The sequence below is a fragment of the Syngnathus floridae genome, chromosome 15 (genome assembly GCF_059516105.1).
Source record: "Syngnathus floridae isolate MCC-2025c chromosome 15, RoL_Sflo_1.0, whole genome shotgun sequence".
Lineage (NCBI taxonomy): Eukaryota > Metazoa > Chordata > Actinopteri > Syngnathiformes > Syngnathidae > Syngnathus > Syngnathus floridae.
Genome location: NC_142427.1, coordinates 587,595 through 594,004, shown reverse-complemented (window position 1 = coordinate 594,004; position 6,410 = coordinate 587,595). Strand labels below are relative to the sequence as shown.

Here is a 6,410-nt window from a genome sequence, read left to right as displayed (position 1 = left end):
GAACAACACCATGCCGCACTGAACAACACCATGCCGCACTGAACAACACCATGCCGCACTGAACAACACCATCCCGCACTGAACAACACCATGCCGCATTGAACAACACCATGCCGCACTGAACAACACCATGCCGCACTGAACAACACCATTCCGCACTGAACAACACCATGCCGCACTGAACAACACCATCCCGCACTGAACAACACCATCCCGCACTGAACAACACCATGCCGCATTGAACAACACCATGCCGCACTGAACAACACCATCCTGCACTGAACAACACCATGCCGCACTGAACAACACCATGCCGCACTGAACAACACCATGCCGCACTGAACAACATTATGCCGCACTGAACAACATTATGCCGCACTAAACAACATTATGTCGCACTGAACAACACCATGCCACACTGAACAACACCATGCCGCACTGAACAACATTATGCCGCACTGAACAACACGATCCCGCATTGAACAACACCATCCCGCAGTGAACAACACCATGCCGCATTGAACAACACCATGCCGCACTGAACAACACCATGCTGCACTGAACAACATTATGCTGCACTGAACAACACGATCCTGCATTGAACAACACCATGCCGCACTGAACAACACCATCCTGCACTGAACAACACCATGCCGCACTGAACAACATTATGCCGCACTGAACAACACCATGCCGCACTGAACAACACCATGCCGCACTGAACAACACCATGCCGCACTGAACAACACCATGCCGCAATGAACAACACCATCCCGCACTGAACAACACCATGCCGCATTGAACAACACCATGCCGCACTGAACAACACCATCCTGCACTGAACAACACCATGCCGCACTGAACAACACCATGCCGCACTGAACAACACCATGCCGCACTGAACAACATTATGCCGCACTGAACAACATTATGCCGCACTAAACAACATTATGTCGCACTGAACAACACCATGCCGCACTGAACAACACCATGCCGCACTGAACAACATTATGCCGCACTGAACAACACGATCCCGCATTGAACAACACCATCCCGCAGTGAACAACACCATGCCGCATTGAACAACACCATGCCGCACTGAACAACACCATGCTGCACTGAACAACATTATGCTGCACTGAACAACACGATCCTGCATTGAACAACACCATGCCGCACTGAACAACACCATCCTGCACTGAACAACACCATGCCGCACTGAACAACATTATGCCTTACTGAACAACACCATGCCGCACTGAACAACACGACGTCGCACTGAACAACACGACGCCGCACAGAACAACACGACGCCGCACAGAATAACACAATACCGCACAGAACAACACAATACCGCACAAACAGTTTTAGATAATATTACGTCGCAGTCATGTGACGCGGACATGACGTCAATAGGCGGAACTCACGGCAAAATTATAATCCGTGGGCGTGGCTTGCAACAGGAAGTAGGAAAGCGGCAATTCTGGCAAACAAGACACAGCGGTTAGTAACACGATGACTAACAAGGCAAATATTTTTGTTTTCAGCTTGCAACTTGACCGTCTAGAGCGTACAAGGTAATTACAACTGTTTTTTTTTAGCCCTGAAAAGCGAGGGAGTGTGGCGTTTGGGAGGAATGTCGAACTCGGCGTCTGCTTCCAGCCACAGACGCCAAATTTCGACGATTATTTCGACTGGTCAACGGTTGTAAATTATTGCGTTGACTAAAAACTTTATTTAACTCTACTCTTAACTTTGCCGTTTCAGATATGCGGGTATTACACCGCGGAAATGACGTCAATAGGCTGAACTCTCGCCAAAATTCAAATCTGTGGGCGCAATGGCCTTGAGCGAGACACCGGATACAAACACGACGATTATCAACAGAAATATCTTTATTTTCTGCTTGCAAGTGGACCGTCTAGAGCGTACACGGTAAGTACAACTCATTGTGTTTAAAAAGATTTACGTTTGTGTAGTTTGCGTTGCGTTGTATCTGTGAATGTTGGTTGAGGCTAAATGTTAATGTTTAATTTCATTCCTTTAGGTTCCACGGTGTTTGTTGGCTGTATGTTTTCCACTGCAAGAAGAGGCTCGTATCATTGACCAGCAGGAGCTACAATGGTGAGTACCCCTTTCGTCTTCCATTTATGTTAAACACTTCCTATTTCATGTCTAACAGTACTCGATTTAACAAATAACCATAAATAAATACAGTGTGGGCAGTCACGTTAACATATGTGATTATCCTGCCTAATATGTTTATCACAAATATGTCACTAATCACTAATATGTTTATTTGTTTATCACAACACCTTTGGACCTTCAGCAATCGATTATTTCCCTTCATCTACATAGAGACAGAACGATGGTGTCTTAAACATCTCATTCATTTCACCAAATAACTTCACGCAGGTGGATAACGGCCGTCTCGGTCACGCTATGTTGCGTGATGCAGTTTTGAAGAACCAAATGCATTTATTCAATGAATAAGTCAAGCTAGTTCTATGTTTATGATGTTGTAAGTTACGGTACCGATTGAAGTTGAGTTCGAAGCCAGTGGAAAACAGCGCTGCGTTTGTGCTCTCCAGGTACAAATGTTGTGATCTCTGACTGACGACCGGGCGAGACTCGAGTAAGAGATGTCCAAACGAGCTCCGGCAGGGCGGGCCAAGGCGGAGCGAACGGACGCCCTTCAGGCCGCCAATGACGAGCTGAGAACCAAACTGATGGACGTCCAGTTAGAACTTCAGCAGGAGAAGAACAAGGTGAAAACCTCAACAGACAGACACTGCCTGCCTCCCTGCCTGCCTCCCTGCCTGCCTCCCTCCCTCCCTCCCAGTTTTCCCGATGTAGATTAGACATGCGTGTGCCATGACTGTGTCAGCCTACATCAACAAATGCACCGAGGACGTCAGCACCACTAAGAATATCATCACCCGGGGCAACCAACGACCCTGGATGACTGAGGAGGTACGTCAAACGCTACGAGCGCGGAACTCTGCCTTCAAGTCTGGCGACAAGGAGACACTGAGGACAGCGAGAGCCAACTTGAACCGTGCCATCAGGATAGCGAAGCGAGACCGCAGTCGAAAATTTCAGGATCGTTTCCACGACGTCAAAAACATCAGGAGTATGTGGCAAGGCATACGGGCGATTACAGACTACAACTCACTCTCCCCCCCCCCCCCCCGGTGGGTGTAGTTGATGCTGACTTTCTAAATGGTCTAAATAACTTCTTTGGGAGGTTCGAGGCACTAAACGGCACTCCAGCAGTTAAAACTGTCCCCCATCAGGAAGAGGAGGTACTCTGCCTTGACTCCGCCGATGTGTTGAAGACCCTGAGGAGAGTCAACCCCTGTAAGGCCCCTGGCCCCGACAACATTCCTGGGCGTGTGTTCAGGGAATGTGCAAGTCATCTGGCTGGGGTCATCACAGACATTTTTAACACCTCGCTGGGCCAAGCCACAGTGCCGGCGTGCTTTAAGACTGCCTCCATCATTCCGGTGCCGAAGAAACCTCAAATCACCTCATTTAATGATTACCGGCCTGTTGCACTGACTCCGGTTATGATGAAGTGCTTCGAAAGGCTGCTTAAAGGTCACATCGTTTCCAGACTCCCCCTATTATTTGACCCGTTCCAGTTTGCCGACCGGCAAAACCGCTCCACTCAGGACGCCATCTCCTCCGTTCTTCACCTGAGCCTGGCTCACCTGGAGGAGAAGAACACCCATGTGCGGAGGCTGTTCCTGGACTTCAGCTCAGCGTTTGACACCATCATCCCACAGCATCTGGTAGGAAAATTGGAACACCTGGGCTTCAACACCCCCCTTCGCAACTGGCTGCTAGACTTCCTCAGCAACAGACCTCAGTCAGTCCGGGTCGGACAGAACACCTCTGATGTCATCACCCTCAGCACAGGCTCCCTTCAGGGCTGCGTCCTGAGCCCCCTGCTGTTCACCCTGATGACACACGACTGCGTCCTCAGGTTCACCACCAATCACATCGTGAAGTCAGCAGACGACACAACGGTGGTGGGGCTCATCAGAGACAACAACGACCTGGACTACAGAGAGGAGGTGGAGCAGCTGGTGGGCTGGTGCAGAGAAAACAGCCTGATCCTGAATGAGGAGAAGATGAAGGAGATCATCGTCGACTTCAGGAAAAAACAGCCTCACCACGCTCCACTGATCATCAACAGCTCAGCTGTGGAGGTGGTCAGCACCACCAAATTCCTGGGGGTCCACATCACAGAAGACCTCACCTGGACTATGAACACTACGGCACTGGTCAAGAGGGCACAGAAGCGCTTGTACTTACAGCGGAGGATGAGGAGAGCCCACCTGCCCCCACCCATCATGAGGACGTTCTACAGGAGCACCATAGAGAGCATTCTGACAAGCTGTCTCTCTGTGTGGTGTGGAGGCTGCACCGCCTCCGATTGGAAGAACGTGAGGAGAGTGGTGAGGACAGCAGAGAGGATCATAGGGGCTCCTCTTCCCTCCATTCAGGACATTTCATCTCAGCGCTGCATGTCCCGTGCCCGTAACATCATCAATGACCCATCACACCCCCACCATGGACTGTTCTCCCTGCTGCCCTCTGGGAAGAGGTTTGCAGCATCCGCTGCAGGTCCACCAGGTTCTGCAACAGCTTTTTCCCTGCTGTCATCAGACTGTTGAACACTAGAACTGTTGAGCTCTAAACTGAACTCTGCATCACACATTCACAGAACTGTACTTTATGACACTACGGACCTCTATCTTGCACTATCTCGCACTACCAACTTTACTGAACTTGTATAAACCCTTTAAATAGAAGTTTAATACATGGTTTAGCATTCCTCTGCACACTCTTGAATACTGTTTTGCCTACTTGCACTATTGCATAATTATCACTGCTGCACTTTATACTTATTTTTAATATATATATATATATATATATATAGTATATGTATATATATATATTTTCATAGGATATGTTACTTCTATTCAACTGCAATATCACTACTTTGTTGTAAGACGTATGCAACGGAATTTCGTTTTGTATGCACCATGTGCAGACAAGATGACAATAAAGTTTGTCTAAGTCTAAGTCTAAGTCATGTCAGGTCAGCTGTCTGGAGAGAGAGAGAAGTCAGGACCTGCGGCCGGAGCACCACCGTGCCACCGCCGCCATGACGGAACTCAAAAGCAAACTCCATGAGGAGAAGCAGAAAGAGTTAGCCATTACCAGGGAGACATTACTGCGGCAGCATGAAATGGAGCTGATGAGAGTGATCAAAATCAAAGATGGAGAGATCCAGCGACTGAATGCCTTGGTCCTCAGCCTGAGGGACGGCTCCATGGACAAGGTGATCCGCTCTATCCGTGTCTGACTATCCGCACGCCACGTCGGGCTTCGATGCGGCCGCTACCGTATTGTGTAGCTTGTCCCCAGTAAGCGTCGCGGCGCTCCGTTGCGGTCTCAACGGCCCGGTGTGGCGCAATGTCTGCTCAGGTGAGGAGGGGGGGCGCTTTGCTGGCGGAGGTGGAGGAGACGCGGCGGTGTCGGGAGACCGAGCGGTGTCGCCTCCACCAGGAGCGCGGAAGAAGCCCTGGCAGCGGCCCAGCAGGCCTGGCAGTCCCGAGCGGCCGAGCTCCGATCGGCTCATCACCAGCATCGGGAGGAGCTGAGCCGAACCAAGAGAGACTGCGAGAGGGAGATCCGCCGACTGGTAGGACTGATCAGATGCGCGGTGCGTGGCTATGTTCCCAATTTCGTTGTATACCTGCAGTGCAATGACACCTAAGGCATTCTATTCTATTCTATTTCACAAGAAGAAAATGTCCGGTTGCTCGCTTCGCTTTTGTCACAGCAAAGGTGTTCCAGTCGATTCAAGAAAAAAAATTGGCCGGTTGCTCTCTTTGTTTTTGTCACAATTCTGGCAAATGAGTTTGCCCGCCTGCCTGAGCGCTCCCCGTTTGTACATCCAGACGGATGAGATCAAGCTGAAAGACAGAGCGGTTAGTGTTTTGGATGAAGCCCTGGGGCCGGCCACGTCCACCGCCTTCAGCTGCAGACTCAGGCTGCCGAGCAGCAGATCGCTGCCCTGAGGGATTCCCAAAGGGCGGGCCTAAACTACCCTGGAAGTGGGGTCAACGCCGCTACTAGCAATCCTCTTCATTGCGTAAGCCACCTCATCACACACTTGCAGTACGCATGACTTAGTTCGTTGCTGGAGGAAGGTAGCACAAAAACAGTTTTGAACTTTGAACGAGTGCTTGTGTGTGTGTGTTGCGGGGCGTTTTCAGTCTCAGGAGGATCGGGACACGCGACGGTTTCATCTGAAAATCGCTGAGCTCAGCGCAGTCATCAGGAACCTGGAGGATCGAAACGCCCTGCTTTCTGAAGAGCGCAATGAACTGGTA

At 50.2% G+C, this 6,410-nt stretch overlaps 1 protein-coding gene and 1 long non-coding RNA gene across 2 annotated transcripts in view; both read left to right on the top strand.

Annotated features, from left to right (window-relative positions):
* The first annotated feature begins 1,561 nt into the window (after nt 1-1,561).
* On the top strand, nt 1,562-3,991 carry LOC148385816 (uncharacterized). Its single transcript, XR_015863175.1, has 3 exons — nt 1,562-1,935; nt 2,048-2,124; nt 2,592-3,991. It is a non-coding gene; the product is annotated as an uncharacterized LOC148385816 (long non-coding RNA).
* Nucleotides 3,992-6,299: 2,308 nt separating this feature from the next.
* Nucleotides 6,300-6,410, top strand: part of LOC148385801 (janus kinase and microtubule-interacting protein 3-like) — a 141,666-nt gene continuing 141,555 nt past the window's right edge. The window contains exon 1 of the mRNA XM_088399457.1: nt 6,300-6,407. The gene's annotated coding sequence lies outside the window, so the exon portion shown is untranslated. The remainder of the gene's footprint in view (nt 6,408-6,410) is intronic.